Genomic DNA, 12,386 nt, shown 5'->3' with positions numbered 1-12,386 from the left:
AAGTCTGTCTGATGGCAGCACCCCATTTCTGCCTGACAACCCACACCCTAGAATGTGTGGCAGGAACAAAATGGGGTAGACTGAGTACCCCAAGTACATAGGGTGCCTGGGGGGTTCCAAGAAGAGAGAAAAGTTACCTCAGCCAGCCGGTCTGGAATACTGACCTCTTAGCATTATTCCGGATGCTCTCCCTCCCCTTGTCATTTGAGGAGTTAGGTTGGGTGCTGTGCCTAGCCACCTGGTCATGTGGGAACTTGTTAAACATGCAAGTGCTCTTGGGTTCCACCGAAAACATTCTGAGTGTGGAGATCCAGGGAAGGGCCTGGGAGTCTGATTCTGACCCTGGAGGTCCTTTACCAAACTGTTAGGAATGCAGGGGTTCCAGCCCTGGTTGCCTGCCTATTGGGATCCCATTGCTGGGTGTGGAGAGTCCCGTCCAGGGAGGCCTCCCAGTTCAGACCTCAGTCTGAGAGGGAAACACAAGAGACGTAAGGCTTCTCCCTGAGCTTCAACCTTTTCTTGGCTCTGCGTGAAGCCTGAGCTCATCAGGTCAGGCATGTGTTTGCTTTCTGTTCTCTCTGCCTCCTCTCCCCAGACACCAACAATAGGGATTTGCCTTTCATTCTTGACTCAGGAGCAGCGGGGTGTCCCCCACTGCTCCCTTTATTTCTATCTGTTAACTCTGAATTGAGTGCATGGTAAAGGCTCAGTAAATATGGATTGAAGAAACAAAAGCTCTCTTCAGTGTGCTGGACCCACAGATGTTACCTGATTTGCCAATTCTGACAGTTCGCTAACTGGGACATTTTCTTGTTTCCATAGGTTTTGGTGATGATCCAGGAAGCAACAGAATGAAAGGGCATAGGGAGAACTCTAGACATTAGGCCATGTATATACTCATATGGAGTGGCCTCAAGCTACATGCCTTGATTTTAAATAAAGACAATTTTGCTGCAATATTGCGGGAACTCTATCCATCCTCTACCTCCCCCGCTCTATATCTATTAAAGAACTTGAATTTGTAATGACAAATCTTCCCACAAAGATAATTTCCCACAAAGATAACCACATAATTTAACTTGTGAATTTTATCAAACATTTAAGAAAGAAATAATACTGACTTTACACACACTCAGAAAATAGAGGAAGAAAAAACACTTCTTAATGTATTTTGTGAAATCAGCATAACCCTTCCTTACAGCATTGCAATGTCATTTAAATGAAAGAAAAATCACACATAAAAAAGAGAAAAATTATGTTCCTCACAAACAAAGATGCAAAAATCTGTAATGATATATTAGCAAATTGATTCCAAAAATATACGAAAAGGATTCTGCGTCATGACCAAGGTGGGGGAGGGTGTTCCCTGGGAATATAAGGTTAATTTGACATTTGAAAATTCGATCAGTGTTTTTATTTATTTATTTATTTATTTATTTATTTATTTATTTATTTATTTAGAGAGCATGAGCTGGGGTGGGGAGGTGCACGGAGAGGAAGGAGGGAATCCCAAGCAGGCTCTCTGCTAAGCTTGGGGCTCAATCTCACAACCCTGAGATCATGTCCAGAGCCGAAATCAGGAGTCAGACACTTAACCAACTGAACCACCCAGGTGCCCCTGTAATTTAAAATTTTAACAGAATAAGAGAGAAAAATTATTTCAATATTTGCAAAAAAAATCATTTTACACCATTCAACATTCATTCATGATACAAAAATTTGGGAGGAAACTAGGAATAGGAGGAAATTTCCTCAATCTGGTAAAGAGTATCTTTGAAAAACCTACAAATGATAGCATATTTAATGGTGAAATCATGACTGTTTTTTTTCCCTGAGATGAAAAAAAGATGTTTGCTCTCACCATTTCTTTCAATATTTTACTGGAAGTCCTAGCATTATAATAGTTAAGAAAAAGAAACAAAGGGAGGCCTGGAGCGGGACATCAGTAAGGTGCATGAGATCTCAGCTCAGTTGCCTGGACTTGGGCCGGGGTTGAAGGTCTTCCACTGGACTCTTTATGAGAAGACCCATTATGAAAGAGAGTCCATTTTCCCAAGTCTAGCTTCCTAAAGGGTTGAAAAGGATGTTGGGTTTTTATTTGTAAGTAATCTCTACACTCAACATGGGGCTTGGACTAACAACCTGGAGGTCAAGAGTTGCATGCTCCACCGACTAAGCCAGCCAAGCACTCCAAGAATACTTACATGTCTTAAAAAAATTTTTTTTTTGAGTATGGTTGACACATAATGTTACATTAGTTTCAGATGTGCAACATAATGATTCAACTCATCTTTATACCTTATGCTGGGTTCACCACAAGTGTAGTTATCATCTGTCATCATACAACACTATTGCAGTATCAATGCTTGTATTTCTTGATCCTAAGATTTGCCAGAAAGTGAAGCAACTGAAATTATAAGTGATGAGAGAATGTGTTATAACCTATGATCTCTTAGGCTAATAGAATAAACAAATCATCTCTTAAAAGTGCAATAAGATAATATAGTTTCAGAGAGGTAATTAAAGCTACTTACTTGAAAAATGTATATGCCTTTCACTCTATTGTAATCAATGTTCTTGCTGTCTCTTTTATAAAAGTAAGTCTCCAATAAAATAATTGTTGAAAAAAAAAAAGAAAAAGAAACAAAGGACACATACTGTAAAAAAAAAAGTAAAACTCTCTTTATTCTCAGATTATATGATTCTGTATGTAGAAAACCTTATAAAATCTTAAACAATAACAACAACAACAACCAAGCTACCAGAATTAGTAAGTGAATTTAGTAAGGGCACAGGATGCAGGGTAAATTTTTAAAAATCTATAGTTCTGTAACACTAGTAATAATAAATTTAAAATAAAATTTAAAAACAATACCAATACCACAAAAATAATCAAATATAGGATTAATCAACCAAAAGATGTACAAAGCCTCTCTACTGAACATTACAAAAGACAGCAGAGAGAAATTAAAGAAGACCAAAATCAACAAAGAGAAATACCATGTCACGGATTAGAAAAATATTATTGAAATACCTATTTTCCTAAATTCATCTATGGAGTCAATGAAATGTCAATCAAAATTCTAGAAAGATTTTTTTTAAGATACTGGCTATCTGTTTATAAAACATATATAAATGCAGATGATATGGAATAACCAAAATAATCTTGAAAACGAACTAAGTTGGAGAACTAACAAGATCTATTTCAACATGTATTATAAAGCTACATTAATAGAGGCAGTGTTGTTTTGGCATAAGGATAAGCAAATAAATCAATAGAACAGACTAGAATCAAGAAATAAACCTATACATACACGGTCAATTGATTTTTAACCAAACCACCAAATCAGTTCAATAGGAAAGTAGACTAGTTTGGGGCATCTGGGTGGCTCACTAGGTTAAGTGTCCAACTCTTTGGTTTGGCTTGTGTCATGATCTCAGGGCTGTGAGATTGAGCCCTGTGTCAGGCTCCACATTCAGCAGGAGGTCTGCTTGAGATTCTCTCCCTCTCCCTCTGCCCCTCCCCTGCTCTCTCTCGCTCTCTCTCTCTAAAATAAATAAATAAATCTTTAAAAAATAATTTAGGAAAGTAGACTAGTTTTAACAAATGGTGCTGGAAAAACTGGATATCAAAAGGAGGGGAAAACCCTCTTCAATGCCTCCCTTACTCCATACTCAAAAATAATTCAAAATAGATTATAGCCTTAAATATAATAGCTATAATGATAAATATTCTAGAAGACTGCACAAGAGAATGTCTTCATGCTCTTGTAGTAAGCTAAGATTTCTTAGCTGAGCTATAAACTAACCATAGTCTTCACCATGGTACATCAGACCTTATTGAAATTAAAATTTTCTGTTCATCAAAAGATACTGTTAAAAACATAGATTGGGGGGCACCTGGGTGGCTCAGTCGTTAAGCGTCTGCCTTCAGCTCAGGTCATGATCCCAGGGTCCTGGGATCGAGCCCCGCATCGGGCTCCCTGCTCAGTGGGAAGCCTGCTTCTCCCTCTCCCACTCCCCCTGCTTGTGTTCCCTCTCTCTCTGTGTCTCTCTCTGTCAAAGAAATAAATACAATCTTTAAAAAAAAATAGATTGGAAATTATATCCACAATACATATATCTAACAGAGGAGTTGTATCCAGAATACCTAGAGAGCACATACAATTCAACAACAAAAAAATGAACAACTCAATAAAAAATGGACAAAAGAAAATAATGAATCTTGACTTAAACTTCATTACTTATATAAAAATTAAGTCAATTGATCACAGATTTAAATATATAATGTAAAACTATTTTTAGGAGAAGATAGGAAATATTTGAGATGTAGGGCTAAGTAAAGAGTTCTTAGACTTGACAATAAAAGCACAATCCATAAAAGAAAAAAATGGGTTAATTGGATCTCATCGAAGTGAAAAAGTTTCATCGAAGTGAAAAACTCTCTGTAACAGACCCTGCTAAGAGGACAAAAAGACAAACTATAGACTGGGAGGAAATATCTGTAAATCACACATCTGACAAAAAACTAGTATTTAGAACATACATAAAGAATTTTCCAAACTCAACAGCAAAAGCCTAAACATTTCCATTAAAACGAATAGTTAAAATAAAAAATGGTTAACACCAAATGTTGGTGAATGTGCAGAGAAACTGCACTGCTAGTGGGAATGTAAAATGATACCGCCACTCTGGGAAACAGTTTATTGTTCCTTATAAGCTAGCCATGCGATGACCATATGACCCGGCAAAAAACCTGTACATGAATGATCATCCATTCAGCTTTGTTCAGAATAGTGAAAAACCATAAACAACCCAGATATCTTCCAGTGGGTAAATGGTTAATCAAACTGTGGTACATCCACGTCATGGATGCCACTTACAAAAAAAAAAAAAAAAAAGGAACAAACTATCGATACAAGCAAAATTTTTTTTAAAAAATATTTTATTTATTTATTTGACAGAGAGAGAGACAGCAAGAGAGGGAACACAAGCGGGGGGAGTGGGAGAGGGAGAAGCAGGCTCCCTGATGAGCAAGGGGCCCGATGTGGGGTTCAATCCCAGGACACTGGGCTCATGACCTGAGCTGAAGGCAGAGGCTTAACTGACTGAGCCACCCAGGCATCCCTATAAGCAACAATCTGGATGAATCTTTAGGGAATTATGCTGAGTGAAAAAAAAAAAAAAAAAAAACATCCCCAAAGGTTATATTCTGTACGATTCCATTTCTGTGACATTTTTTAAATGACAAATTTTATAAATGGAGACTAATTCATGGTTGCAGAGTTTAGGGATGGGTGGATATGGTTATGAGGGATCCTCATGATGATGGAACTGTTCTGGGTCTTGACTGTGACACTGGATACAGGAACCCATGTGTGTTATAAAATCATGTATAGCTAATACAGACACACAAAGGAATGTGATGGGAGGACTGTAGCAATGTTGGTAGCTGGCTATGATATTGTACTATATTTTTACAAGATGTTACTGTGGGGTGCACTAGGTAAAAGGTACATGTGGTGTCTGTATTCTTCCTTACAACTGCATGTGAATCCACAGTTATCTCAAAATAAAAAGTTTACCTAAAAAACGAGCAAAAGATTTGGTCACTTTGCAAAGGAAGATACATGAATGGCTTATAAAAACAAGAAAAAATGTTCAGTATCATTAATCATCATGGAAATGTAAATTTAAACCATAATCACATCAAATTTTATACTTTTAAGAGTGGCTAAAATCAAAAAGCCTGAAAGTATCTAATGTCGACAAGGAAGTAGAGCTCCTGAAACTCTCATACACTGCAGGACGGAGAGTAAAATTAAATTTTGGAGAACCATTTGACAGTTTCTTGTTATCATACATTAATACACATAGCTTTTATTTTTTATTATAATTGGTCTTATGACTCAGCTATTCTCCTCCTAAGTATTCATGCAAATAAATGAAAACATATGTCTGTACAAAGACTTGCACACAAATGTTTATAGCAGCTTTATTTACAATTACCAAAAGCTTAACAACTCAAATGCTCATTAATGGAAGAATGAATGAGCAAGTGACAGGTTTTGTATTTTTCTAAATGGTCCCTTAAGAAGGTACATGTTTATTCTAATAAGATCCCATGGTTCCAAACAATTTGGGAGTTGCTTTCAGAAACTATAGCACTTTTTTTTTTTTTTTTTGGTGTGCATTTTCAAAGGTATACATTTCTGTCTTTTGGTGATAGATTTAAATTTTGGAAGTGCAAAAAATAATTCAAAGAGAAACTGGGTGTATTTGTTTGTTAAAAGAAGAGGTGTAATTTTCAATCCTTGCTGCACATTAATGTCACCTGAGAAGTTAGAAACTAAGTTGTGAATGCCCAGCCATGCTTACTTAATTGCTTTGCAGTGAGATAGTCATTGGCTTTGTTTTGTTTTGTTTTTTAAATACTTAATCTTTTTTTTAAGACTTTATTTATTTATTTGAGAAAGAGAGAACACGAGTGGAGGTAGGGGAGAGGCAGAGGGAGAAGCAGACTCCCCGCTGAGTGGGGAGACAGATGCAGGGCTCCATCCCAGGACCCCAAGATCATTACCTGAGCCGAAGGCAAATCCTTAACTGACTGAGCCACCAGGCACCCCTGGTTTGGGTTTTAAAGCTCCCCAGTAGATCTGACCTGCAGACAGAGCTGAAAACTAAGACTGGAATTGAGGTTGATTTTCTTGTGCAATTTAGAGACTGACTTCTAAAGGTAGATCCCAAAAAAGGAATTTCCACACATCCCTGGGACCGCAGGGTTGAAGGAACCAGTGTCCGTGTCTCAAGAGGACTATCGTGAAGAAAAATGTACATTTGAATGTCTGCATTTTAGAGCATTTCCTGACAAATGTTTGCCTATTTATTTATAGACACAGCAGAGGGCCAATGTAAATGTAAAGGATCTACTGACTGGCCTAATTTCCTTAGCAGATAAGTTCAAGTGGTTAAATATAAAATTTTAAAAATGCATTTCTGTTTTTCTAAGGTAGGCTAAGTAATAACAATTCTTTGTTTTTCCGGTTTGGGGCAATGAAAAAGACTCTAACTAATAATACAGTTCTGTGTTTCTTCTCTTTGGGAAATCTCATGGTGACAAGTTGTAATCTGAAATCTGAAAAATGTTCTGAAATGTACCCATAGAGCATCAGTGTAATTTCTTTTGTAGTAATAAGGTATAAGCTTGGAGATCGACAAGCCATTTGAAATGCTCTTGGATGAGGCCGAACTGTGAGTGATGGCTGACCCCACCCTGAAACGAGGTCAACAGAGAGCCTGGCTAAATGAAGGAGTCTGCCCTGGACCGACTTTGGGTGGCCAGTGTGCACAGCCAAACAACAGGCCAGGCCAGAGGGAGGGATGGTGGCATTGATCTGCCATGTAACAAGTCAGCTGCACTCAGCGATTCTTTCTGCCTTACCTGGGCTTGGAGAAGGACATGCAGAAGGGGGTCACTTCCCTCTGAGCAGCTCACCATCCTGGGGGAGGGACTTCAAAGCCAGGAGAAAACTCTTCTTTCCTAGGCTTTCCTGCTAGACCCAGCATAATTTTGCTCTCTACCACAGAAGGTCAGTGATGATGAAGGAGAGGAGGGGGAGGACCACAGCGATAGTTACAAAGTCAATTACCAGCGCTTGAGTACTCACATCCCCGCAGGACAGATCCCATGGGAGGGCTTTATACTGCTCATCACCTTTATTATTTCCACGGGGTAGGTGTTATAATGGCCATTTTATGGATGAAGAAACAGAAGCTCAAGTAACTTGCTTCAATGTCTACATGGATCCACCCTAACTGAGTTCACAATGGAGAATCTGGGATTCTCTCCAAGCCTCAGTTTCCCCATCTATGAAGCAGAACAACTACATCTGCCTGATACCGCAGGAGCTGGTGTTAAGACCAGACTAATTAGACATGCATCCGTTATGGGGTAGCAGGTGACTCCTGAGAAGAAAGTCTGTGTCATGGGAAGCCCCGTTGTGTAAATGCTTCATAATATACCTATTTGTTTGACAGGCACACAGCAATACTAGTATCCATTTAGATCGCCTCCAAGCAAGCATTTTTTTCCTCAAAATATTTTTGACTTTGCTTCATTATCCAATCAGAGCATCTCTAAGGGAGCCCTTTCTTCCCCAGAACCCCTAATCAGGGAGTAATTTCTCTTCAATAGCACAATAACACATTTTTCTAACTGCATATGGAAGTTTAAAAAACAGAACCTTCTTAATGATTGCCCAAACTGCAATTTCCAAATCAAGTCCTGTATCTCCATCACTCCACAGAAGGAGCCTGCACACTTCTGTTGATGAATGCATTCTAAGGAAGGCTTTACTTCAGCAGAGCAATCCATCTTGATCTGGGGCATGAAAACTCCCATGCTTCGTTGGCTATTTGTCTTGCTTAGTATGGATTGCAAATCACATCATTTTCTTCTTCATCCTGCAAAGAGAAATTGTAGCCCACTCTTATCCTGGGCTGGCGTGACCCACTAGGAGTGGAGATAGCTACTCAACATACACAGCCAACATCACTCCTAGGAACAAAGCCCCATCTGGGCCAGGAGAAGAAAGCAAGCAGGATGTACCTGCAGGCTGCAGAGGTGCCGTCTGGGCAAGGTTTTCTGAGAGCAGCATTGTCTTACCACCTTGCAAAACCTGTGCTCTTTCTCCTGAGCTGCAATGGCCGGTTTAGGTAGGATGACCCAATGCTTTTGGAAATGAAAGAAGGAACCGTTCATGACTGTGCAAAGATCATGTCCAAATCAGGCTCTCCAAGGTAAAGTGGGCCTGTGGTTTCCCTAGGGTTAGGGAAAATCCACTGATACAAGGGAAAGAGGCAAGAAAACTTTGAGATGCAAGATCTGTCAGAACCAGAAACAGTACCCTTAGCTTCTGCGCACATTTAGTCAAATGCTTGCAGGACAAATGGAAGAATTCAACCCATTAATGGCTTAAACGGAAATACGTCTCTAAATGCCTCACCAGCGCCATGCGTGCAAGGCTTGCTGAGAACATTCAATGCCGTCATGTTTGTTGAGCGCTTTGCTGAGCCTGACCCGGAGAAGGTGTCCATCACTGGGGCCAAAGGTGGTGGTGGCAGTGACGGAAGAGAGAGGAACCGTCTCAGTAGCGTGTCAGTAGTGGTTAGTGGTCCGATAGCGATATTGCTGTGCTGGGGGAGAAGAGCTGTGAATGGAGGGCCCCTCCAAGGCGCCATAGCCAGTCACCACGAGCAAGCTGGTCCGCCGAGGAAGGTGCAGGAACAAGAGGATGGGGGCAAGCTAGTATGGTGAGCAACTTGAGGTGGAGGTGCCATGTGGAGGTGGAGTGAGTGAGGTGGAGGTGCCATGAGACCCTCTGTAGTTTGGGTTTGCCAGTGTAGCTTTCCAAAGGCAGCAGGGCATGGGGATCCAATATCTGAATTTAAATACTCACCTGCCACTTGCTGGCAGGGAGAACTTAGCCTCATTGTCTAAATTCTCATACTCCCGGGCTCCCTATCTGTGACATGCAGAGGGTAATAGACACCCATGCTGGTCCCAGGGGCCACTGAATGACTGCACGTAGTCAAGTGGCTGGCATAAAGTCCTTGTTCAGCAAAGTAGTTGTCGCACCCCTAGAATTTCATATATACTGAGGGAGAAACTGAGGTAGGCAAGATCAAAAGCAAATTCATGCGCTTCACACTCTTTCTTGAAACCAGGTTGTTGTTTTAAATACATTGAGCCCACATGGCTTAGAAAGCCACTTTTAAAGAAAACAAAATCTGGCGCGCCTGGGTGGCTCTGTCAGTTAAGCATCTGACTTCGGCTCAGGGCGTGATCTTGGGGTCCTGGGATCCAGTCCCATGTTGGGCTCCCTGCTCAGCAGGGAGTCTGCTTCTCCCTCTCCCTCTGGCCCTCCCCTGCTCCCACTTCCCTCCCCCTCCGCTTGTGTGTGCACGCTCTCTCTCAAATAAATAAAAGAAAAAAGAAAAGAAAAAATCTAAAGTCCACTAAACCCTAAGCATCATGCCCTGATTTCTATTTTAGACTCTTTCACAGACTTTGGTAGAATGTACCTTTGTAAATTACACCCTTCCTCTTAACTTGGAGGCCAGGCCCTGTCTACAGTATCCTCCAGCTCTGAGGCTTCACCGAGTCTGAAGGCCGGGGGTCAGACCTCAGGGTGAGATCCGAAGGCATGACAGGTGCCTGTGGACACATAGGGCAGTGCAGGAGCTGGGGAGGGTCAGGACTTAGCAGAGGCTACTTACTGGAGTTCAATAGCTGTGTTAAGCTGGGGGGTGGGGGGGTGATGTGGCCCAAGTTATATGTTGACACAATCTGGGTGTTCTAGTAGGACATGAGGAAGAGAAAGCCCGGAGGGCAGGGGGCCGTTTGAAAGACTTTAATTCCAGGAAAAGCACAGAGAAAACTCTACTTGGGGTGGTAGCAGTGTAAATAGAGAGCAAGTGGTCAAAGCTAGCAACATGGCAGGGATCAATCTACAGATTTCAAATAGGTTATAACTAGTTCATTCTGCCACCCGGAAGTTACGTCATCATGCCTTGGAACAACCCACCTTCAGGCTTCAGGTCCCATTATCTTCCACCCCATCCCAAAGCGCCAACCAAGGAACTGACATCCCTGCCTCCTCTTGGCTCACCTGTGAAGCACAGAGCTGAGTCCACCTGCATCCACACAACTCATCATTTGTTCTGTGAAAATGCTTACTTGGGAAGGTTAGGTTAATGCCAATATCTCATTTCGCTATGTGCTTCAGGAAATCCTTATACACTGATCAACTGATCGGTTTAAGACAAAGAGTGTGTTTATCCAGGCAAACAGCTCTGCTATGAGAAGGAGAGATTTTGCTCATCTCGGCAAACGGCTTCTTACTAGCCAAGTTTACTTCTCAAGAATTGCTAATTCTAAGCCACTACGTCACAAAACGTATTACCCAAAATTAGTTATCCATCATAAAAGACTACCTTAGATCACTTAAAACCAGACCCCCACACCTTGCCAATACCCTCCCTGACCTCTCGTCTGAGATACTACCAAGACTCAGTAGGAATTCTCCCTTCCTGCAGCCAGCCTGATGAACCAACTTGGGCCAAGAGGCTTTCTGGGGACCTTCTGCAGAGCTGACAAGCATCAAGCCAAACCCACCAACTCTAGGGCATCTGGAGAATAAATCTTTTAAATTGTCCTCAAATTTTAGACTCACAAAACTTATTTTCTTTATGCTCTACTGAAGTTAATATAGATCCCAAAGGACCAGTGTTAAGGAAAGCCACTTTCTAACCCTCTTTTAAAAATTTTTGCAGAGTACTAAACTTGTATTCATTAGTATGATACAAATATAAATGAAGGGCAACCTTAATATCTCTTAATACAACATGAACTATTTAATCTTGGGTTCAACTAAAGCACACTGTAGTAATATGTAAGTAGATCCATGGACCAGAAACAAGTCCAAAGACAGAGTCATATATATTTAGAATTTAGAATACAAAATCTGTTATTACAAATTAGGAAGGAAACAGTGTATTTAGTAAATTGTACTTGGATAGCGATCTCTTCATTTTGGAGGAAGTAAAGTAAGATCCCTTACTCACACCATACACAAATATGAATTATAGCACAAAACATATAACAAAACTATGAGGTCTAGAGGAAATAAAGAACATTTTTATAATTTGGGGCAGGAACAGTTTTTCTAAAGAATGGTATGAAATCCAGAAGCCTCAAATGAAGATTAATAGATTTAACTACGTAAAAATTTAAAGCCACTACTTGGCAAAATATATTCTGAATAAAGTTTTAAAAAGCAAACAACAATTAGGAGAAAATATTTGTAATATTTTAAAAAGTAATAATATCTAAATTATGGTTTATAAAAAACTTACAATATAAAAATGTAAAAATAAAGGTCAAATAGACATAATGCACAGAGGAAGAAATAGAAAAGACTGTTAAACATTTGAAAAAATATTCACCCCCAAATTTTAAAAAATGCCAATGTGATATTATTTTTCACTCACTAGATTGGTGAACTGATAAAAGATTGAAGGTATTCAATATTGGGGAAGGTATGAACATTGCCATTCACTATTGTAGAAATGCAAGGTTGTTTTTTTTTTAAAAGATTTAATTTATTTATTTAATTTATTTATTTTACACACACACACACACAAACAAGCAGGGGGAGCAGCAGAGGTAGAGGGATAAGCAGGCTCCCCACTGAGCAGGGAGCCCAATGCAGGGCTCCATCCCAAGACCCTGGGATCATGACCTCAGCTGAAGGCAGACCCTTAACCAATTGAGCCACTCAGGAGCCCCGAAATGCAAGTTTTCATAAAATATTTGTAAAATAATT

The sequence above is a fragment of the Mirounga leonina genome, unplaced genomic scaffold (assembly GCF_011800145.1).
Source record: "Mirounga leonina isolate KUSES-001 unplaced genomic scaffold, KU_Mleo_1.0 Mir_153, whole genome shotgun sequence".
NCBI classification, from domain to species: domain Eukaryota; kingdom Metazoa; phylum Chordata; class Mammalia; order Carnivora; family Phocidae; genus Mirounga; species Mirounga leonina.
The sequence above is the reverse complement of the archived record's forward strand: the minus strand, read 5'-3'. Positions refer to the sequence as shown.